Source organism: Leucopleurus acutus (assembly GCF_964270905.1).
Source record: "Leucopleurus acutus genome assembly, chromosome: 8".
Taxonomy (NCBI): Eukaryota; Metazoa; Chordata; class Mammalia; order Artiodactyla; family Delphinidae; genus Leucopleurus; species Leucopleurus acutus.
This window is the reverse complement of record NC_139151.1, coordinates 29833844-29858827: the sequence shown is the minus strand read 5'-3', so window position 1 is coordinate 29858827 and position 24984 is coordinate 29833844.

Below are 24984 nucleotides of genomic sequence, written 5' to 3'. Positions count from 1 at the left end.
TCCACTTTCTAGAGAGTCTTTATCATAAAAGGGTGTTTAACTTTGTCAAAAGCTTTTTCTGCATCTTTTGAGATGATCGTATGATTTTTATTCTTTAACTTGTTAATATAGAATATCACATTGATTGATTTGCATATATTGAAGAATCCTTGCATCCCTGGGATAAATCCTACTTGATCATGGTGTATGAACCTTTTAATGTGTTGTTGAATTCTGTTTGCTAGTATTTTGTTGAGGATTTTTGCATCTATGGTCATCAGTGTTATTGGTCTGTAATTTTCTTTTTTGTGTGTGATATCTTTGTCTGGTTTTGGTATCAGGGTGATCTTGGCCTCGTAGAATGAGTTTGGGAGTGTTCCTTCCTCTGCAATTTTTTGGAAGAATTTGAGAAGGATAGGTGTTAGCTCTTCTCTAAATGTTTGATAGAATTCACCTGTGAAGCCATCTGGTCCTGGACTTTTGTTTGTTGGAAGATTTTTAATCACAGTTTCAATTTCATTACTTGTGATTGGTCTGTTCATATTTTCTATTTCTTCCTGGTTCAGTCTTGGAAGGTTATACCTTTTTAAGAATTTGTCAATTTCTTCCAGGTTGTACATTTTATTGACATAGCGTTGCTTGTAGTAGTCTCTTAGGATGTTTCATATTTCTGCAGTGTCTGTTGTAACTTCTCGTTTTTCATTTTTAATTTTATTGATTTGAGTCCTCTCCCTCTTTTTCTTGATGAGTCTGACTAATGGTTTATCAATTTTGTTTATCTTTTCAAAGAACCAGCTTTTAGTTTTATTGATCTTTGCTATTGTTTTCTTTGTTTCTATTTCATTTATTTCTGCTCTGATCTTTATGATTTCTTTCCTTCTGCTAACTTTTGGTTTTGTTTGTTCTTCTTTCTCTAGTTCCTTTAGGTGTAAGGTTAGATTATTTATTTGAGATATTTCTTGTTTCTTGAGGTATGCTTATATAGCTATCAACTTCCCTCTTACAACTGCTTTTGCTGCATCCCATAGGCTTTGGATTGTTGTGTTTTCATTGTCATTTGTTTCTAGGTATTTTTTAACTTCCTCTTTGATTTCTTCAGTGATATCTTTGTTATTTAGTAATGTATTGTTTAGCCTCCATGTGTTTGCGGGTTTTTTTACGTTTTATTCCCTGTAATTGATTTCTAATCTCATAGCATTGTGGTCAGAAAAGATTCTTGATATAATTTCAATTTTCTGAAATTTACTGAGGCTTGATTTGTGACCCAAGATGTGATCTATCCTGGAGAACGTTCTGTGCACACTTGAGAAGAAATTTTAATCTGCTGTTTCTGGATGGAATATCCTATAAATATCAATTAAATCTATCTGGTCTATTGCATCATTTAAAGCTTCTGTTTCCTTATTTATTTTCATTTTGGATGATCTGTCTCTTAGTGTAAGTGAGGTGTTAAAGTCCCCCACTATTATTTTGTTACTGTCGATTTCCTCTTTTATAGCTGTTAGCAGTTGCCTTATGTATTGAGGTGTGCCTATGTTGGGTACATATATATTTATAATTGTTATATCGTCTTCTTGGATTGAGTCCTTGATCATTATGTAGTGTCCTTCCTTGTCTCTTGTAACATTCTTTATTTTTAAATCTATTTTATCTTTATGAGTATTACTACTCCAGATTTCTTTTGATTTCCATTTTAATGGAATATCTTTTTCCATCCCCTCACTTTTAGTCTGTATGTGTCCCTAGGTCTGAAGTGGGTCTCTTGTAGACAGCATATATAAGGGTCTTGTTTTTGTATCCATTCAGTGAGCCTGTGTCTTTTGGTTGGAGCATTTAATCCATTCATGTTTAAAGTAATTATTGATATGTATGTTCCTATGACCATTTTCTTAATTGTTTTGGGCTTGGTTTTGTAGGTCCTTTTCTTCTCTTTTGTTTCCTATTTAGAGAATTTCCTTTAGCATTTGTTTTAGAGCTGGTTTGGTGGTGCTGAATTCTCTTAGCTTTTGCTTGTCTGTAAAGCTTTTGATTTCTCCATCGAATCTGAATGAGATCTTTGCTGGGTAGAGTAATCTTGGTTGTAGTTTCTTCCCTTTCATCACTTTAAGTATATCATGCCACTTCCTTCTGGCTTGTAGAGTTTCTGCTGAGAAATCAGCTGTTAACCTCATGGGCGATCGCTTGTATGTTATTTGTTGTTTTTCCCTTGCTGTTTTGAATAATTTTTCTTTGTTTTTTATTTTTGCCAATTTGATTACTATGTGTCTCAGAGTGTTTCTCCTTGGGTTTATCCTGTATGGGACTCTTTGCGCTTCCTGGACTTGAGTGGTTATTTCCTTTCCCACGTTAGGGAAATTTTTAAGTATAATCTCTTCAAATATTTTCTCGGGTCCTTTCTCTCTTCTCCTTCTGGGATCCCTATAATGCGAATGTTGTTGTGTTTAATGCTTTTCTAGAGGTCTCTTAGGCTGTCATCATTTCTTTTCATTCTTTTTTCTTTATTCTGTTCGGCAGCAGTGAATTTCACCATTCTGTCTTCCAGGTCACTTATCCATTCTTCCACTTCAGTTTTTCTGCTATTGATTCCTTCTAGTGTAGTTTTCATTTCAATTATTGTATTGTTCATCTCTGTTTGTTTGTTCTTTAATTCTTCTAGGTCTTTGTTAAACATTTCTTGCATGTTCTTGATCTTTGCCTCCATTCTTTTTCCAAATTCCTGGATCATCTTCACTATAATTATTCTGAATTCTTTTTTTGGAAGGTTGCCTATCTCCACTTCATCTAGTTGTTTTTCTGGAGTTTTATCTTGTTCCTACATCTGGTACATAGCCCTCTGCCTTTTTTTTTTTTTTTTTTTTGTGGTACGCGGGCCTCTCACCGTTGTGTCCTCTCCCGTTGCAGAGCACAGGCTCTGGACATGCAGGCTCAGCGGCCATGGCTCACAGGCCTAGCCGCTCTGTGGCATGTGCAATCTTCCCAGACTGGGGCACGAACCCGTGTCCCCTGCATTGGCAGGTGGACTCTCAACCACTGCGCCACCAGGGAAGCCCAGCCCTCTACATTTTCATCTTGTCTATTTTTCTGTGAATGTGGTTTTTGTTCCACAGGCTGCAGGATTGTAGTTCTTCTTGCTTCTGCTGTCTGCCCTCTGGTGGATGAAGCTGCCTAAGAGGCTTGTGCAAGTTTCCTGATGGGAGGGACTGGTGGTGGGTAGAGCTGGCTGTTGCTCTGGTTGGCAGAGCTCAGTAAAACTTTATTCCACTTGTCTGATGATGGGTGGGGCTGAGTCCCCTCCCTGTTGGTTGTTTGGCCTGAGGTGACTCAACACTGCAATCTGCAGACCGTTTTGTGGGGTTAATGGAAGACTCCGGGAGGGTTCACACCGAGGGATACTTCCCATAACTTCTGCTACCAGTGTCCTTGTCCCCACAGTGAGCCACAGCCACCCTCTCACCACTTCTGCAGGAGGTCCACCAACACTAGCAGGTAGGTCTGGTTCAGTCTCCTATGGGGTCACTGCTCCTTCCCCTGGGTCCTGATGTGCGCACTACTTTGTGTGTGCCCTCCAAGAGTGGAGTCTCTGTTTCCCCCAGTCCTGTCAGAGTCCTGCAATCAAATCTCTCTAACCTTCAAAGTCTGATTCTCTAGGAATTCCTCCTCCCGTTGCCAGACCCCCAGGTTCGGAAGCCTGACGTGGGCCTCAGAACCTTCACTCCAGTGGGTGGACTTCTTTGCATAAGTGTTCTCCAGTTTGTGAGTCACCCAACCAGCAGTTATGGGATTTGATTTTATTGTGATTGCGCCCCTCCTACCATCTCATTTTGGCTTCTCCTTTGTCTTTCAATGTGGGGTATCTTTTTTGGTGAGTTCCAGTGTCTTCCTGTTGATGATTGTTCTGCAGTTAGTTCTGATTCTGGTGTTCTCACAAGAGGAAGTGAGAGCACGTCCTTCTACTCCGCCATCTTGGTTCTGGCTCCACTGAACAGATTTTGAACAACCATCTAATGATTCCTATGCAGGTATTTTGGAGGTCACACTTTGAGAGTAGCACTGTTCTACAAAGATAACTCTGACAGCAGAGTGTGAAATGGACAGAGGAGAGTCAGACAGCAGGCTGAGCTCAGTCAATGGGCTTTGCTCTTGTGCATGACCTCTGCTTGGGTGCCTCAGGCCTCTAGGGTTTGAGGGAGTGGCGGCATTCTCAGGAGACAGATGCCATCATGGGCTCACTGACTGTCTCTTTCCTCACTTGGATATCATTTTGTTACATACTAATGGTATAGTGTTTCATTTGCTTCAATGTCTTACAGAATGGTCAATAAAACCATTCTTTGACCTTTTACTTAAAATGTACCACTTCAGACATAAGTCCTCAGAAGTACTAGGATGGAAGGCAAATCCAAGTGACAGAAAATATTCCAAAAACACAATCCCTACTCCCCATCCAACACTGTCTAATGTTTTGTGGATGAGCAGAATTGAACACTTTGATCCTCTTTTTTTATAGAACTAGTTTGCTCCCAGATTCCTTGGCTCCTGATACAAATAAGTTCCTGATGGGCCTTTTCTACTAGTTCATCCAAGATGACCAGATGTTTTTGAATCTCAGTGGGGAAAAGGCTTAGGCTCTGGGGACAGCTCCCAACCCATGTAAATACCAGTAATTCTGTACACTTTATGATGAATAGATTTGTCCTCCTGTCTTTTCATATATATTTTCTTGTTTTTGCTTTAGAGCTAATCTGGTTTAAGTATGAATCTGGAGGCTCAGACCCACCATCATAGTCGGTCTTGCCACCAGAGTCGGTAGGCTGAGCCCTCAATACAGCTTGACTGACAAAGTCTTGGACTTCTCCCTCAGCCCTACCACAGCCACCCCATTGTTGCTTGGGCCTTGGTTTGCTGATGGGCTTTCCAATTTCTTCCTTGAGACTGCAGCTTTGTCCTGAACTATGTCCACTTACTTGGGGCCCTGACTCACAGTTTAGCTCTCTCCAGTTCCCTTCCCCACAGGCTGGACTCTGCTCAAAGTTAAGGGGGACATCAGAGTCTCCAAACTTTGATCTGCCCCCTGTGTGCCTGGCACCCGTCTGGAGCCATACCAGATTATAGCTCTTGCATGGTGATGTTGGCCTGGGTGAAGCTATTTGTTTATTTCATTCCTTAGGACTTTATAATTTGCATTTCACCCCACTCCATAGTCCTATTAGTTTGCAGAACAAGCTCTACCTTTTCTCAGCTCCCTCCCTTACAAAACAATGGAAAAGGAACTAATGGCTTTCACTTTTAAGCCTAAGTAGGATGTGGTATTGCATGAATGATCAAAATGCTGTGGTAGATCAAAGATATTAAAGTTTAAGTTTATATTTTAAGTAAACTCATTATTTAAATCCACATAAAATTTCATGAAATACTTTAAAAAGAATCCATACTTTTATATTGTTTTTCTGGAAAGACTCACTCAGAGCCACCTTTATTCCTGCTTCTCCCTTTTGAAACTGGGCAGGCACATGAGGTCAGCACAGCACCTGCTCTGTAAGCCTAATTCTCTTAAAGTCAAAAGAGGAGGAAGAGGGTTCTCCATTCAGACTTCCTAGTCTTGATCATGTGCTTCAGCACATGTATTATTAATAAAATGATATTTTCCTTCCTGCTTGGCAATTGTTCCTTGTGTATCCAGCTCTTTGGGTTAGGACCCTAGTGAGAGAGATGGGGTCAGTGGTAGGATTTGGATACCAAATCCTTAACTCTAATCTCTCAACTCTAAGATTATGTATTTGAATGTATTTATGAATGCCAGAGTACTCTTCAAACTGTGATGTTACAATTATTTCAGACTCAACCTAAATGTACCAAGAAAAGTCAATCTGTCCTTGATGATACAGCCTACTCATTGTCTCTCTGCAAGGTTTTGGCTGTGCCCCTTAACTCAGTCTTTAGGAGAGAGAAGATCATCATTTTCTACCAAGTCCTAGAGGGTATGGAGCAAGGTGACATTGCTAATAAATGCTATGAACTTTTTGGCAGGAAACTACCAGATGAATACCGAGTTTCATTATTACTTTGCAATGTGCACAAAGGGAGTAATTTTGCACTATCACCATAAGGGCAAGAAATAAGCAGCCATTTTATTAGTACTTGTGATGCTCTGCCATAAACTCTCTCCAGAAAAGCTGTTTCATTTTGATAGACCATCAATCTCAGCTCTTGGGCAATTGGCTTCCACCTATGCTGATGTGGAAAATCAAACTTGATTCCCAGAAGGCAGAGCAACTGTTACCAAAGGTTATAAAATATTTGGAGTTCGCTTTTCTGCAGCAGTGAATGTAAAAGGACTTCTATCAGTCTTGGATAAATTTATTTCTCTGTATTACCCTATGCTCCTCTCCTGGTCAAATTAGGAGAAGGGATGATGGAGTCCAAATCACTGATGATAGGAAAGTCAAACGAAAGGGCTGTCATGAAAAACAAACAAAAACAAAGTACAACAGAGGCTAAACTGAACTTAGAAATACGGAAAATAATGCTATTTCAAGTTTCCCATGTATCTGGCATGGATTCAGCCTAAAGCCAAATTCAATATATTTTAGCTCTCTTCAACCCCCTGATTTCTGACACTAGACAATATCATTCCAGCTGAGCACTTAGAATCAGCTGGGGTTTCATTTCCATTCTTCGTTTACTCAGTCCAATAGACTGCCAATTTCTATCATTTTTTTCTCTTCAGAACATCTCTCCCATCTATCCCTATTTTTCCTTTCTTTCTGGTGAAATAATAGTCTAGATTTACACTTAGATTACTGAAATAACTTCCTTAAAGGATCCCTCCTTCAAGAGGGATCCCCCCTCCAATCCATTCATTTAACTCACCACTGCAGGCCTGTTTTGCACCAGGCATTTTTCCTATACCTTGAGAGTTACATATTATATGCCTGTTTAACTGAGAAAAACAGTAAGGCTCAGAAAGGTTAATTGTGTAGAACACTCAGAGTCACACACCTAATACTTGGCAGGTCAGAATTTGAACCTGCATCTGAGGGTGCCAAGGTCTGCTGTTTTCCTTCTACCACAGCCATGCTCCTTCCAACTGACTCACTTACTGACCTTCTGCCACAGCGCGTCTGTCACAGCTCTCTCAAAAATCTCCAACAGCTCACCCATTGCCAAATTCCTGTCTGCCATTACTATAACCCAGTGCTAAAGTCTCTCAGAAATCTTGTATTCCTTTCCTCTTTCTTCGAAGCTTTTCACCTGAAAAGCTGGTCTACAAATTGCCACATTGGACAGCTCATGTATCTTGCCATTTCTGGACCATTGTTCATATGTTTCATCCTTAATTTGAAAAGTTTTTCCAACTCCTTTCTACCTATTAAATGCACACTCATCCTGGAAGGCCAAGCTTCATCCCACATCTTCCTAGAAGGTTGTATGATTTTCCTGATTCCTAATGACTTTTCCTTATTCTGAACTCTGGAAACACATTATCTGTACAGATGGCTAGATGCAGTTTATGCAGACTTGTCCTCACTATAGATTCCTCTTGGGGTGCATCTTGCCTACAAATCCTCACTGCCCATAAGGCATCTCTATCTGGACAGCTTGAGGTTACTTGACATAATGTAGACTAATGATTTCCTAAACTCTACTTCCTGCATTTCTACAACTTGCTCCTTTTTTCATTGTATATCTTTCACTGATTTCCATGAAGCTCACTCAGTTATAAAAAAACTCCATAGAGATCCCTCTCCTCTTCTGCCACGTAAGAATACAGCAAGAAGATGGCCATTTATGAGGAAGCAGGCTCTCACCAGACACCAAAATCTGATGGCACAATGATTTTGGACTTCCAAGCCTCCAGAACTGTGAGAAATGCAAATTTTTGTTGTTATAAACCACCAAGTTTATGGTATTTTTGTTATTAGCAGCCCATGTGGATTAAAACACTGATGTTCCAGGCAGGATAGCAGTTGTGTGTTCACTGTGTGCAATTCAAAGACAAAAATGATTGCAAACCATAGTGAAAGGTGACAGTGCAACATAAGCACACAAGAGCAAAAAGTGACAGAATTTTTATTTTATGTATGTTTTCTGATAACTCAATTTAAAAATGTTGGAATTGATAGTTGGCTCAAGAATCCAATCCTCAAACCGAACAGAGCACAGTCACATTTTACACAAGGGTTAGGTTTTAGAGACAGCATGTAAGGTGGAAACTATGCAGAACATTCCTTAGAAAATGTTGCACTGACACACAGTCCATCAGTAGTCGGACATGGCTATTTTTCCTTTTTTTTTTTTTTTTTTTTTACTGGCAACTAGATGAAGTAGTTGGCTTGAGTTTAGGACACGTTGTAGAAAAAAAAATCGTAACTTTAAAGAACTTGCAGAGTTCAGCTCAGCAAAATGCTCACGTTATGAAAGTCACATGAGCAATGATACTGGCCTTGGGAAGAGCAGATTTACATTTATTTTAGAGCATAAATTCATTTTCAGGAATGGCGAGCTCTGCCCAGTTATCCCATTGTGCAGAGACTTGGCCGCTCCTTCTTCCAAAGCACCATGTAGGTCACATAGCAAGTACTCAATAAATGCCTGTGATTAAATTCATTAGTGGTACCCTTGCATCTGAGAAATTAGATCCCGTCTCAATTTCTCCTTTTACCTGCCTATTTCCCACCTTTGTACCCTCATGTGCCTGATGGCAGTAGAGACCTTCATTGCCATGGCCTTCACAGCAATGCAGAGTACTCAGGCCTAAGCCAGGCATGAGTATTTCCTGTGTGGTCTGAAATGATGTGGACATTTGCACTCATTTTCTTCATTCAAAGCCAGAAAAAAAGAACTGAAGGCTCACCCAATTAGAGCCTTCTATGGGAAAGTGCTTACTAAGTAGAGAGTAGTTTATGGAAGTACACCTGTGATAAAGCTCTTTAATAATATCACCAGTGTATGGGTCTTAGAAAAAGCACATTACCCTCATGTGAGTGATAAAAGCCCATGGAATCTTTAAATTTCCTAACTCTGAGCAGTATTTATATAGTGGTCATACCATTAAATTTTCATTAAGATAGAAAGAATTGTATACGCTTGTCATATCTACATAGGCTGTCCCAAATTTATGAATGGAGGCGACGCCAACATTTACTTGTAAGTCACTTCTTTGTTTGGAATTTGGAACAATTTCCCCAGTAGCAACAGTGTAACCCGTGGCAGCTCAGGCCCCAGGCAAGCCCACAATAACCTTTATAATCCATTATGTAGGTGAAATTGGACAGATTTCAACCTTTTAAACCTTGAGTAGCACTAGACCCAGCTTGAGAATTTCAGGACTAATGTTTGGCACCCAACCCCCAAGCTCCTGTTCCTGAGCCTTGAATTCTAAGGAGGATAAGAATAGAGGCTGGCTGGAGGGTCCCTCAGTTAGATCTCAAGGCAACAGGAGAAAAGGCTCAAAAAGAATCTGAGGGTTGAAGAAGCTGCTGCAGAGGATCTGGTACAATGTACGTGACTTCTCTTGCATATAACAGATGTTCAAAGTCACACAAGGGAAAGGAATCTCCCATTCTTTCATTCTTTCTATCTTTCCATGTAATCTTCTTTTCTTGAAAGAACAGAGATTTTGAAATCTTCCCTTTTCTAATGGGGTGAACTTAGTTACATTTTTGGTGCTTGTGGCGGGTTATAATAAATAATAATAATAATGTGTTAGTTAGCACATAGCAGTCTTTTAATACATAGTAGCTAATATTATTAAAATTATGTTTTACCTATTAAATTATATAGGAATTTTTAAACCTAAGCAGTTTTCACATACAGGCAGCCTCACTATTGTAGTATTTCTTTAAGTTTAATGTATTAGGTACTAAACCAATCTACTGGCAGCCCTGGAGAGAAAAGAACAGACTCACATGTAATACAAAATGTGCATATTGCAGCACCCTCATTGAGGACAACTCTGCTGACCTTGCTAATGATGAGCAACCTCTCCAAATGGAAGAGGCTGTCCTGGTCAGAATAAAGGTTCTGAGCTGCTCCTTCATTAGGAGGTTGGGTTGACAAGAACCCTCCATCTTAGTGTGGGGTCCTATCACTAAGATCACTTGTGAGATGAAGGTATGAACCCCTAACCTTGTCTCATTCATCCTCAACATGATCTCACCTCCTCCATTGACTTGCTGGAGATGCTACCCATGTCTGCCTTCTACACACTATATCTAGTCTTGTGGAATTTTCAGCTTAGCTTCTTTTTTATACAGGCTTATCAAAACTCTCATAGAAATAAAACCTTTGGTTCTGATTGTCCTATGTCAGGGAGTCCTAGAAGCTAAAACTCTTTCCTGTCTTGTACTGTGTCTGCTGCTCAGAATTCTAAGTCTGGCTCTCTTGGTTCTCAATCAATCTGGCCATTTCTACTAACCTCAGAGACAGGGCCATTGCAAGAACAACAGTAAGAGCCTTGGGAATTGACTAATCAGTGTAACTGAAGTAGATGCTGGTGAACCAGCCTCTTTTACTGTTTTAACTTTTACAGTTGATAACAGAATTTCATGTGGCACATAAATGATAGCGAGATGACAGGTCTAAGTCTCGAGGTAGTGCAGAGTAACAGACAGCCTACTGCCCACGGGAAAGTGGACTCTAACTCTACCATTACTTAAGGTATGACCTTGAGCAAGTACTTAATCTCACAGGGATTTAATTTCATTATCTGGAATAGAAATGGTAATACCTGCTCCAACTATCTCTGTATCGCTTCCTGAATCAAATTAAATAATAGGTAATAATATATTTTGGCAAGCATATGGCATATTAAGCAAATACAAGGAATTATAATGTCGACCATCACCATCATTTTAAACCTATTCCATAGCATTTTAACTGCTCTGAAGACTAATGCCATGCTGACCTCCACATATGCCAGCTACTTTCCCAAAGGATACACTGACCTTTCTGAAACAGTTTTCTATTTCTTGGTCTACTGCATTTCCTGTTTATTGGCTTATGTCCTGCCTTCTCAGCAGTAATCTGATTTCAGCTTTGTTTCTAAACTTCTAATTCCACTTATTTTTCTTTTACTATATGTTAGCATCAATTTGTAAATGTTCATTGAGCACCTACTATATGTGTTAGGCACTTTACTAGTTCTTGGGAGTTCAAAGATGATGAAAGCACAGCCCTCGAACTTCAGAAATTTATAGTCATTCTCAGGTTGCCACAGTAAAAGAAAGAAAAATAGGAGGCTTATTGGGATATTCTCAAGGGTCATGTCTGGGAATAGCTTTCATTGCTTCCATTAACACTTCATTGGCTAGGAGTCAGCATCTGACCCTAATACAGCAATAAAGGAGGCTGAGAAATCTATTTTTTCTGTGTGTCCAGGAAAAAAAGAGATAAAATGTGCTGACCACTTAGCATTTTCTCTGCCATATGATCATTTAATAATAAAATATGATAATTGGCTGTAGCGTGTGCACAGCACTAAGGGAGCAGAGATGATGCAGTCACTTAAATCGGCAGAGGGGTTAGAGAAACTGACATTAAAGTGGAGCCTTGAAAGATGAGTACACTTTGCTATTTGAGCAAAGTAGAGGAACACCATTTTCACAAGGGCATAGTGTAGGGACATTGTTGAGGCATGGAAATGCATATTCTTTTTGGGAGAACAGAAGAGTTATTAAGTTAAATTGCATAGCTTCATAGAATACAGGAAAATATAAAACTGGAAAGACAGGTTGAAAGTAGAGTTCTAAGGTCCTTGAATGTCAGGTTAGAATTGAAATTTATATTACCATGCCATGGGAAGCTATTAAAGATTTTTAATGAGAAACTTTGATATAAGGTAAAGAGAAAAAGTCCTCTGATGGCAGAATTCAGGGGAAATTACAATGGTTTATAAACCTAGCTACACAATAGAATTTCTTGCGGAGCTTTAAAAATACAGATGTATGGTCTCTTAATGGACCAAGTCAATCAGCATTTCTGGGGCAAGTGCAGTATTCTTCAAAACTGCTTAGTTAATGCTCATGTAGAGCCAGGGCTGAGAGTCACTGATCTATACCAATGGAATCATAAATACTTTAAGAGCAGATTTGTTTATTAGACATTTTAAAATTCTGAATTTGACAAGTAATAAAAGACCATGACACTTTAATTGGTTGACTATTGCATACTCCTGGTCATAGGTAGAGTTTTCCTAGTGCAGGCTGGTGTAAAACCTTGGTTTGGGCTCCATTCACAGGAATAAATGACTCTTGACAGAAATTTACACAGGATGGGGAGAACACTTAGTATGTCTAAACATTGTGCTAGGCATTTTCACATACTATTGATGTCATTCTCAAATGTTCATTGTATGTGCATTCTTAGATGTTATTAAGTGTAGGATTCATTAATAGTATTCAGACACTTTCTGAAGTTTTGTCTGATTTGAAATATCTCCTTCAATAACAACAAAAAAAGATGCATCAGCCTACCTCTAAATCATTCTTTATCAATTTCATCGCATCTTCTCCATCCAGGAATTTATGGGGCTGCTCCAATTCACATCCCTTACGCTTCCCCCAGGTTTTTGGATCCCTAACACTCCTGGTCACCACCTATCTCTTCATGGTGGCACAACTGCTACCTTCCCCCAGGGTGATCACAATCAAGAAGAGCTGACATGTATTTTCTCCTTAAGAATGTAGTCCTCTAACTCTGGGACTCTCTCTGGAAACTCCTTAAGCAAATGAGGTCTAGGTGTTCTTGAATTGTGCCTTTCTCCTTGGATACCCCTTAATGTCTTGAACTTGTCTCTTTAGATGGCTCTTGCTACCCTGTTTGATTGTCTGCTCCATCACAGGACCCAGGCTCACTTAGAGTTTTAAATAGTTCCCAATATCCCGATTTACCATCTGGTCTTGGAAGGTCTCTCCTCAGTGATGACCCACTAGCAATTAGACTGAAGTCTTACTCTCCCAAAAGCAGTACCTCTAAGGAGTTCTTGGGACAGTTGCAGGACTTCACAGATTTAAAATAATGAAATTCTGCTAAACTTCTATAATTTCCCTAAGGAATCTAGCCTATGCTGTGCCATGGGGTCTCACATTCACGGCTGTCACCTCAGCACTAGGCTGCTGTGCCCTGGTGTGGCAGAAGCGAGTCCTTGACCTCTGTAGTGCCTGCAGTCAAGGAAACACTCCCATTTACCACTGCAACAAAAAGAATAAAATACCTAGGAATAAACCTACATAAGGAGACAAAAGACCTGTATGCAGAAAACTATAAGACACTGATGCAAGAAATTAAAGATGATACAAACAGATGGAGAGATATACCATGCTCTTGGATTGGAAGACTCAACATTGTGAAAATGACTGTACTACCCAAAGCAATCTACAGATTCAATGCAATCCCTATCAAACTACCAATGGTATTTTTCACAGAACTAGAACAAAAAATGTCACAATTTGTATGGAAACACAAAAGACCCCGAATAGTCAAAGCAATCTTGAGAAAGAAAAACGGAGCTGGAGGAATCCAGCTACTGGGCTTCAGACTATACTACAAAGCTACAGTAATCAAAAGAGTATGGTACTGGCACAAAAACAGAAATATAGATCAATGAAACAGGATAGAAAGCCCAGAGATAAATCCACACACATATGGTCACCTTATTTTTGATAAAGGAGGCAAGAATATACAATGGAGAAAAGACAGCCTCTTCAATAAGTGGTGCTGGGAAACTGGCCAGCTACATGTAAAGGAATGAAATCAGAACACTCTCTAACACCATACACAAAAATAAACTCAAAATGGATTAAAGACCTAAATGTAAGGCCAGACACTATAAAACTCTTAGAGGAAAACATAGGCAGAACACTCTATGACATACATCACAGCAAGATCCTTTTTGATTCACTTCCTAGAGAAATGGAAATAAAAACAAAAATAAAAAATGGGACTAATGAAACTTGAAATCTTTTGCACAGCAAAGGAAACCATAAACAAGATGGAAAGACAACCCTCAGAATGGGAGAAAATATTTGCCAATGAATCAACAGACAAAGGGTTAATCTCCAGAATTTACAAGCAGCTCATGAAGCTCAATATCAAAAAAACAAACAACCCAATCCAAAAAAATCTAAATAGACGTTTCTCCAAAGAAGATATACAGATTGCCAACAAACACATGAAAGGATGCTCAACATCACTAATCATTAGAGAAATGCAAATCAAAACTACAATGATGTATCACCTCTTACTAGTCAGAATGGCCATCATCAAAAAATCTACAAACAATAAATACTGGAGAGGGTGTGGAGAAAACGGAACCCTCTTGCACTTTTTGTGGGAATGTAAATTGATACAGCCACTATGGAGAACAGTACAGAGGTTCCTTAAAAAACTAAAAATAGAACTGCCATACGACCCAGCAATCCCACTACTGGGCATATACTCTGAGAAAACCATAATTCAAAAAGAGTCATGTACCACAATGTTCATTGCAGCTCTATTTACAATAACCAGGACATGGAAGCCACCTAAGTGTCCATCAACAGATCAATTGACAAAGAAGATGTGGCACATATATACAATGGAATATTACTCAGCCATAAAAAGAAATGAAATTGAGTTATCTGTAGTGAGGTGGATGGACCTAGAGTCTGCCATACAGAGGAAGTAAGTCAGAAAGAGAAAAATAAATACCGTATACTAACACATATATATGGAATCTAAAAAAAAAAAAGGTTCTGAAGAACCTAGGGGCAGGACAGGAATAAAGACACAGATGTAGAGAATGGACTTGAGGACACGGGGAGGGGGAAGGGTAAGCTGGGACGAAGTGAGAGAGTGGCATGGACTTATATATACTACCAAATGTAAAATAGATAGCTAGTGGGAAGCAGCCTCATAGCACAGGGAGATCAGCTCAGTGCTTTGTGACCACCTAGAGGGGTGGGATAGGGAGGGTGGGAGGGAGATGCAGGAGGGAGGAGATATGGGGATATATGTATATGTATAGCTGATTCACTTTGTTATAAAGCAGAAACTAACACACCATTGTAAAGCAATTATACTTCAATAAAGATGTTTAAAAAAAAAAAAAACAACAGCAAACATCACATTTCTCCTCTCCTGTTCCACACAGGTCAGTCACAAAGCATGCACATTTTGGCTGCCTGGAACACCAGTTAGAAATCTCAAGTTTCCCCACAGCAAATAGGCAAATTAACATTCAATGAAGTCCCCAGTTACAGCTGTATTTCTCTATTGACGTGCCACTCTCTTTTGCGAGGCTGTTGTGCATTTTAAACTTTATACTATAAGGTTCAAAGTGTGGGACTTAGTAGACAGGATTTAAATAAAACATGCTCACTAAATTCCTTACCTAAGTTTCTGTCAACAATCCCTGGGGAACTGTATTTGCTTTATAAAAATAGCCACCTCCTTATGAAGATGGTCTCAGTTGCTGATTAGGCTGCAGAATTGCAGCTGAGTGTTAGTGTTCAATAGCTTGTGACTGCTTTGTCACTTTTCTTTGTTTTTTTTCCCCTTTCAGGAGTGTGAGTTATGGGAAAGAGTTGCAGCTGCCCTGTCTCTGGAGCTTTGCAGGGGTAACTCCATGACTGCTGCTGTGTCAGAGGCTGCATATCAGCTGCAGTGCTGAGCAGGTAGAAATGAGGCTGCTGAAAATTCTGACTATGGTTTTTCAAAATGTTATGGGGCTTCAAGTCCTGAGTTTTTTGAGAAAACATGAGTGGAATACAAATAGTTGACATCACACTTACATCTCTTACAATCTTTTAACACTGCTTTCAAAGCAAAAAATTTCCACTTCACAGGAATATGAAGCTGGCAAGTGTGAAGCCTGGTACTCTCATTTGCATATCAGTCCCAGAATGCTTTTTCGGCCTCATTTCTCCTGAGTTTGCTGTTTTAGGCAGAATAAAGAAAAGGTTGACGTGCCCCTGTGCTTTTCCAGTTTTGTGTAAGTTGTACCTCTGATATGCACACAAGAGAAGTAGGAAGTTTTCCCTTTACCCTAGGCTTATTGTAACTTCAAATGAAAAACTGAGTTTAGAATAAGCAGAAGTGGTATTCGTTCACTCATCACCCCTTTGTAACCTTTTGGCCCTTGGATTCTAGTAACTTCCAATCTGTTTTTTATCTCTCATTTCAGCTGCGTACCTCATAGATTCAGAGATGTTGAAAACTGGAAAGGACTTTACAAATCTTCTAAGGTAGGGCATCCCCAGTCAACGGATCATCCTCGTCTGAGATCAGTCGAATGGTTATTGCTGCCATCTCTGTTCTCCCTGAAGTGCCCTTGTTGACATTTGTCTCCAGTGACAGCTGGAGTGAGAATACTGTCAGCTGGGGCCATGTCTCACTGACACTGGCTCAGTGACCAGTAAGTACTTTTGACCATTCTACCACTACCACTTGCCTTGTGAATGTACAGCTTTAGAGATGTGAAATCTTAAGTCTCTACAAGACAAAAATTGCCTGTCTCTATATCCACAAAAATAAAACATACTTTTCTTGAACTTGATTGCTATTATAAAGGGAAGAAAACTGAGGCCAGGATGGGTCAGGCCTCCCCAAAGTATTATGGAACTTTGGTAGCAGAGTTAAGATGTAAATCCAGGTCTCTGCTTCTTAGTTCAGAGCTCACTCTGCATTCCATATAAAGTGGCCACCAGTACAGACCATGTGCCAGTCGCTGCCCCAGGCCTGGAGATACAGCAGTGACCAAGAAAAGAAGAAAAAGAGCTCTGCCCATCAGAGAGCTCACACTCCAGCAGCAAGCACAGATATTAGTTACAAGCAGTTGCAATCAATGGTGGAGTGTTATCACAGTTGAAATGAGTTGATTTTTTTAATCCTCTTACTTCCAAGTAAAAAAAGGAAAATCCCTCTGCATTTATTTTTCTTACAGACATCTAGAGAAAGCGTGCAGTGAGTGAAATATAATCCTAGGATTCAAGTGCCAAGAAAGACAATGATTTTCAGGGCATTTAATTGATTAATTAATTCAGTTTATTGGACATTTTTTTATTTGTCACACACTGTATTAGGCAATAGGAATTCAAAGGTAAGAAAGATAGGATCTCTAGCTTAGAGGGCACAGGGCATAGCAAGAAAGAGTCATATAAATGAATGGATACTTAGGATGAAATGCCATGAGTGCTATAGGAATAAAACATTTGAAGAGAATGCTATGACAGTATAAATGAAAGATCAATTCAGGAGGTGGTGGTAGGGGAGACAAAAAGGACTTTGTAAGGTAGTGGTAGTTCAGGAGGGATTTGAAAGATGTGAAATGGTTCACCAAATGGAGAAGGGTAACAGTCGTGAGCTGGACTTCAAAGGAAAGAAACAGCATTAGCAAACTATAGATGCATAAGGTTTGTTCATGGCTCTCAGTTTTGCTCGAATTCTACTTTCTAAATCCATCTGTACATATTCCCAAGTAAGGATCAGAAACTGGAGGAACAATGTCTTCTCAAAGGTCTGTATGTTGGTAGAGCATGCTGGTCACAGGCCCTGAAACCAGACTTCCTACATTTAAGTTCTCTCTTTGAAGGTTTTTAGCTTTGTGATGTAAAATCTTGTCTCCTATTTTTCTCATCTTTAAAATATGCATGGTAAAAGAACAAGATTTTTGTAAGAGTTAAAAGACCGGATGATGTGAAGTACTTAAGACAGCTCCTAGCACATCCTCAAGGCTCGTTAATGATCATTGCTTTGACCATGGAGAGAATTACTAGTATTAAGTGCTTCTGGCTCCTGTTCACAAAGGGTATAGCTGTAGTCTCTTCTCCCAGGGCACTGTGGTAGAGATCATGGATCAGCAAATGCACTCTGTGGGGGAAGTGGGAGAAATGTTCCTTGTTGCTTGAGACTTGCTGCTACCACCTGGGGATGGGGCTGGAAAGGTGGGAATGTGTTTTTCCTCTTCCGCATTCCTAGTTTAACTCATTGTTTTTACCAACATCTATTTACAATAAATGATACATTTACAATGTATCAGATATCTGACTAAGATTTGTGGGCAGCTCAGAGGACCGACCAGAGGCAATTTGGTAAAGGACAGGTCTCACGCAGTCACTGTCAGCCCCGCTCAGCTTCAGGCCGAGGCTCCCCCACCCCTTCTTGTCCTTCCCAACCCCTCCAAAATACGTTTTTGTTTAGTTTGGTCTTTTTTTTTTTTTTTTTGCTGTACGCGGGCCTCTCACTGCTGTGGCATCTCCCGTTGCGGAGCACAGGCTCCCGGTGCACGGTCTCAGCGGCCATGGCTCACTGGCCCAGCCGCTCCGCGGCATGTTCGGATCTTCTCAGACCGGGGCACGAACCCGCGTCCCCTGCATCGGCAGGCGGACTCTCAACCACTGCGCCACCAGGGAAGCCCTGGTTTGTAGTATTCTTATCCCACCTCTTACTATCTTCGGCCCATGAAAGGTATGATACTGTCTGCACGTCTGTCAGAGACCTGGATTCCTCCTTGGCTTCAGAACAGAATTGTCATCATAGTTTCCATCCAAAGCCTCTCTTGGGTCAGTCTCCTGACTGGCCTCTTGCTCAGGTGCCTCACTCAGCAACCTTTCCTCAGAGCTCCTTTACTCCCCCCATCCCATACGCTCTTCATCATCACCATCCAATGTGCCAACCCAAAGTTTCACCTGGCCAAAAATATGCATTCTATAAAAATTACATTGACAATAATCTCCCTGTATCTCAACATTTTCATGTGATGAAGCTACCTTTCCTTACTCAATCTTTAAGATTTTCATAAACCCATCTATAACGAAGTACAAACTATGTTTTAAAAGAGACAAATTCACTTTTTACCAGCAAGTATTTCCTTCTCTGGATAGGACACCTAACACCCGATAACCCAACTTTCCTTAATGGGTTGTCAACTTCCCCACACCTTTGGTCCCTAGCCACTGGCTCTTGCACTTCTCAGGTAAAGTTTATAAATTTATTTATTTTCGGCTGCGTTGTGTCTTCGTTGCTGCCCGCAGGCTTTCTCTAGTTGCGGTGAGCAAGGGCTACTCTTCGTCGTGGTGTGTAGGTTTCTCATTGCGGTGGCTTCTCTTATGGCAGAGCACGGGGTCTAGGCGCAAGGGCTTCAGTAGTTGTGGCACATGAGCTCAGTAGTTGTAGCTTGTGGGCTCTAGAGCGCAGGCTCAGTAGTTGTGGTGCATGGGCTTAGTTGCTCTGTGGCATGTGGGATCTTCCCGGACCAGGGATCGAACCCATGTCCCTTGCATTGGCAGGCGGATTCTTAACCACTGTGCCACCAGGGAAGTCCCCTCAGATAAAGTTTAACACAACATTAGCCTTTCTAAAAATTAAATGCTTAGTCTTGGCCGTTCGGGGGATAATTCCAAATTAATATATAATTTTTGAAAAATTGAATATTTATCCTTTCAGAGCATTTTACGGCATGTTTACATGAAAAAAAGATTGGTTGACTATGAAAATACTGACGGTTTAACACAACTGCATTTGATCAGCAATACAGAAACACACTGTAATCTTATAGATATAGTCTATCTGGAGAGATACTTGCTTTGTGCTTTATAGAAAGCTGACCATTTTATTTTCCCTAAAATTATGAGCACTATCTCACAGAAAAATTGCAACACTTTGTACAAGATGAGTTTTGAAGAAGAAGCATCTTTGAAGCAGTGATGAATCATATAACTGGTAAGAAAAATGATTAAGGACTCAAAAATAATTTTAAAACCTGCTTAAGCCTAGTAGTTCTCAAGAGAGGTTTGTTTTGTCCGACAAATAAACAACTTCAGCATTCAGAGTTATTCTTCCAATTTCTATAGGTGACTTTGAACATTTACCTTAATAGCTTTTCCCAAGTAGATGATGAGCCTCACCCTGGCCTGTGAAGTCAGATCTCTCTCTCTCTCTCTCTCTCTCTCTCTCTCTCTCACACACACACACACACACACACACACACACACTTTACAAAACAAACAAACAAACAAAACAAGAACTCTAGCACATAAGCCACCAGATTCCCAGGACTTGACTTTTCCAACTTCCTTTCTTCTCATGACCTGCAAGTCCCACTTCCTGGCATTCAGCTCCATTACTTCATGAGGTCCCTGGCACATAATTTTGCAGAAGCTTTTTGGCTTTTGTGATTTCCAGTTCTGATGTAGAATTGTAGTCCATGCACATGTTCAGGCAATGAATTCAACTTACGAATTTTAAAGTAAGCCTGCAGAATAAATTTGTACAGTACCCACACAGTAAGGGCATGTTCTGGGTGGGTCACATACAAGACCCGAACTCAGATCTTCTATGGCCCTCAGGTCCCACTCTGACCTTTACCTCCTGTCTAACTTTAAGCTAGTCAATTAATCCCTCTGTTAAATGTGATTTTTGTTCAATGCAAAGGAGAGAAAAATTCAATGTCTCTAAATGCCAAGACCAGTTCTGCCACAAAGTGCCTAGTGAGAACCGCAGTAAGTTGTTAAATACTGTAAGGGCTCTCATTTTGTTGGGATGTTGTTTGTTATACATAGTCATGTAGAGATATACATTTTTTGATGAGCTTATAAACTTCAGAAAATATGGTTAGTTAAAAGCTTGATTTTATTTATCTCTGTAAAAGTCCTTATAACATGAAAAGAAAAAAAGCAAGGAATTGTATTACAGAATTTATGGTTTAGCACAATTGAATCCTAAATGCAACACATCTATACTAATTTTTGACAGCACTTTATTGAGAATTTCTAGACTATAAGGGTTTAAGCTGGGTTTACCCAACCCTCTTTAATTTTTATTATTCCTGTGACATTGTTAGGTCACTGAAATATCAATTAACCGGGGAATATACTGCTATGGTTCTTTGATTTTTCTGGTCAATAACTAAAAAATGGTTTTTGTTTTTTATTGAAATTCTTACTAAAATTCCCACGTTTCTGATATAATACAGGACCTTTTACTCAGTATGCAACAAATAGTGGTTGAGGGCTTGCTCTCCTGTGGGCCAGGCAGAGTGCTAAGCACTGGAGACACAGACCCAGGAGACTTGTCCAACTGGCAGTCAGGCAGGACAACTTGTCACTGTGCAGGGGGCTACAGGGTCAGAGCTATGTGACCTCCAGGGCCTGTCAGGGGATCCCAGAGGAGCAGGAGGTGTCTGCTCATTCTGGGAACTGGAATGGATGAAACTCTTAGTAAAGAAGAGCCCTCCAAAGATAGGAAAATGCCATGTATGAGGTAGAATTGTATTCAGGGAATAACTCAGCATGTTCAGAGTGTGATAAGAGTGGGAAATGGTGAGAGGTGAGAGTGGAGCGTTATGCTAAAGAGTCTACTCTTTTTCCTAAAGCCTGGGGGCATTGGTCCCTGTGTTTTAGGCAAGGAAGTGATATAATCAGATTTGTATCTTAGAAAGGTCTCTTAGCATGGGGGGAAGAGCAAAGCTAGGAGCGAAAGGATGGTTTGGAGGGCGTGGTGGTAATTCAGGCAAATGTCAGGAAAGCCTGCACTGGTTGTGGATGGAAAGGAAAAGTAGGATAGGAAAAATCTCCAACAGAGTAATGATTTCTAATGTGGTTCCCATTACCAGCTACATTAGCATCACCTGGGAATTTGTTAAAAATGCAGATGATTGGGTTTCATCCCAGACCTACTGAATCAGAACTCTGGAGGCAGGGTTCATCATTCTGGTTTAACAAGCCTGCCAGGTGATTCTGATGTATCCTACAGTTTGAGAACCACTGCTACAGATGGATTTACAGGATTTGCTAATTGATTTGACTTTAGGAGAAGAGGGGTGTAGAGTGCCTCACAGGTATCTGAGCATCTGGCTCAGTGCTTAGCAAATTGAACCACCAATGACACAGGGCCTCATAATCATTGTCCTCAATATTAGTCAGGATCTTTAGGAGAACTGGCTTAATTTGCAATATATACCTCCTACCACTCTTTCTCAAATGCACCCTAATCAGCCTTTGTCTACAACATTCCATAATGACCTCCAGATGCTGAATGAAATGGTCATTTCTAAATCCTCATCTTGTTTGTCCCTTCAGCATCATTTAACTCAATAGGCCAGCACTTTAAACAATGCTGTTTATTCATCTCCATGACTCCTGTATCAGTGACACTGATGGCTCACTCAAATTAGGATAATTGAAGGAGGGTGTATTTACAAAGAGACTAATTACCGAGATCTGAGTAGGGTGTAGGGAAAGGACAGGTGATAGGGCAGAAACTTGGGGCTGTCAAAAATGGAGCTGTCACAATCATTGAAAAGTTGAAGGCAGAAAAGAAAATTAATTATTGGAACTTCAGAGGAAATAAAATCATGTAGTACAGGCCAGCTGGGGAGGAATTGTGACCTTATGTTGAAGGTCACAACCAGGGTGAAGAACTCTTACAGGGAAGAGATCAGGGGAATACATAACCTAACCCAGAGGTTCTCAAAGTGTGTTTCCCAGATGAGCAGCATGAGTATCTCCTGGGAATGTGAAAATGCAAATCTTTATCTCAGCGAAGAATCAGAAGCTCAGAGGATGGGGTCCAGCAATCTGTATAAGAATCCCTGCAAGTGATTCTGATGCATTCTTAAAGTTGAGAGACACTGATTTAATCTTATGCCTTTTTTTTTTTAAGATTTTTTGATGTGGACGATTTTTAAACTCTTTATTGAATTTGTTATAATATTGCTTCCGTTTTATGTTTTGTTTTTTGGCCCCGAGGCATAGTGGGATCTTAACTCCCCGACCAGGGATCGAACCCACACCCCCTGCATTGGAAGGTGAAGTCTTAACCACTGGACCACCAGGGGAGTCCCTTATTCCTTTCTTTTTAATCCCCTATTAATGCTCCTTCCCAAGAACCAAACCCAACCAGAAGCTGGAGGGAACCGGAGTCAATTCCATTAGGATCAGCCTCGTGGGACAGAACCAGTTATAGAATGTTGAAGAGAGAATCTGGAGGTGCAAAGGCAAGGCATACAGCACAGCCCTGCACCCACCAGTTTTCTGTCTTAACATCACTGACTGTTCCTGCTGGTCATTCACTCTCCCTTAACCTCTTAATCAAGGATGCACCAGGGGCTTTAGCCTCGTTTCTATTTACTCTCAGTCCCCTTGTGATTTCATCCAATCTTCTGGCTTTAAATGCAATCTCAATCTGTATATCACAAACAGCCAAATCACATGTCCAGCCCCAACTCTTTCCCTGAACCTTGGACTAGCAAATCCAACTATTTACTTGATGCCTACATGGATGCTTAATAGGCACCCTTAATTTAACATGTCCAAGATTAAGCTCCAGATCTCCCACAGGCAAACCTCCTCTTCTCACACTATTCCCCATCTCAGTTAATGGAAACTCCATCAGACCTTTCACTCAGCCCCAAGCTTTGGAGTCATCCTTAATTTCATCCTTCTTCTAACAACCTCCATCCTATCCATAAAGAAATCTTGACAGTTTTATTTTCCAAATATATCTAGGATCTGAGCAATTTTTTACCTTCCCTATTGCTACCAGTGATCTAGGCCACCATGATCTCTTGCCTGTATTACTGTTGCATTAACCACCTCCAGATTTGTCTCCTGGCCTCTGCCCCTACCCCCTTTCGTCTATTCTATTTTTTTTAACTATTTATTTTATTTATTTTTGGCTGTGTGGGGTCTTAGTTGTGGCACATGGGATCTTCATTGAGTCGTGTGGGCTCTTCATTGTGGTGCACGGACTTCTCTCTAGTTGTGGCATGAGGGTTTTTCTCTCTCTAGTTGTGGCACCTGGGCTCCAGAGCACATGGGCTCTGTAGTTGTGGCAGGCGGGCTCCAGAGCACATGGGCTCTGTAGTTTGCGGCACGTGGGTTCTCTAGTTGAGGCGCATGAGCTCAGTAGTTGTGGCACGGGCTTAGTTGCTCCACGGCATGTGGGATCTTAGTTCCCTGACCAGGGATCGAACCTGCGTCCCCTGCATTGTAAGGTGGATTCTGTACCACTGGACCACCAAGGAAGTCCTGTCTATTCTTAACATAGCCAGAATTATTTACATCTGAATCAAAATGTCATTTCTCACCTCAAAATCCTATAGTGACTTCAGGCATCAGCCAAGCTAGGTTATAGCTCAGTATCAGAAGCAGAAATAACAACATCTAATACCACAGATTTTTCTTTCTTTCTAATGTGGGTCACCAAGGGCTCCATGCAACATAGTCACTCAGGGTACCAGGGTGATAGAGGCTCTACCTTGACATACAATTCATCATCACTGCAGCAGTGGGAAGGGGATGGAAAATAGGCAGTGTTTTTTTTGTTTGTTTGTTTTTGCGGTACGCAGGCCTCTCACTGTTGTGGCCTCTCCCGTTGCAGAGCACAGCCTCCAGACGCGCAGGCTCAGCGGCCATGGCTCACGGGCCCAGCCGCTCCGCGGCATCTTCCCGGACCGGGGCACGAACCCGTGTCCCCTGCATCGGCAGGCAGACTCCCAACCACTGCGCCACGAGGGAAGCCCTAGGCAGTGGTTTTTAAAGATTCCACTCCCACCCAGAAGTGACACATTCCACTTCCACTCCCATTTCATTGGCCAAACAAAGGTGCCTTGCTGTGCAACAAACCACTACAAGATCTCAGTGGCATGCAACAACAGGAATAAATGCAGGCTGGCTGGGAGTCAGCTAATATAGACTTGGCTAGGCTCGGTGGCCTGCTTTAAGCTACAAGTCATCTGTGATAGCTTTGTTGAACATGTTTCCCATCTTCCTCCTAGGGTGGTGGGCAGACAGGACATGTTTTTTCATGGTGATGACAGAAGCGCTGACAGAAGCACAAGAAGGCAAGCGCATCTCAAGCTCTCATTTGCATCATGTCTACTTATATCCTGTTGATGAAAGCAAGTCATGTGACCAAAACCACAGCCAACAGGTAGAGAAGTATACTCTGTGTACAGAGAAGCCAGGGCATGGGTGTGGATACAAAGGAGTGAAGACTTGGGGCAAACGACAGAATCTGTCACACATA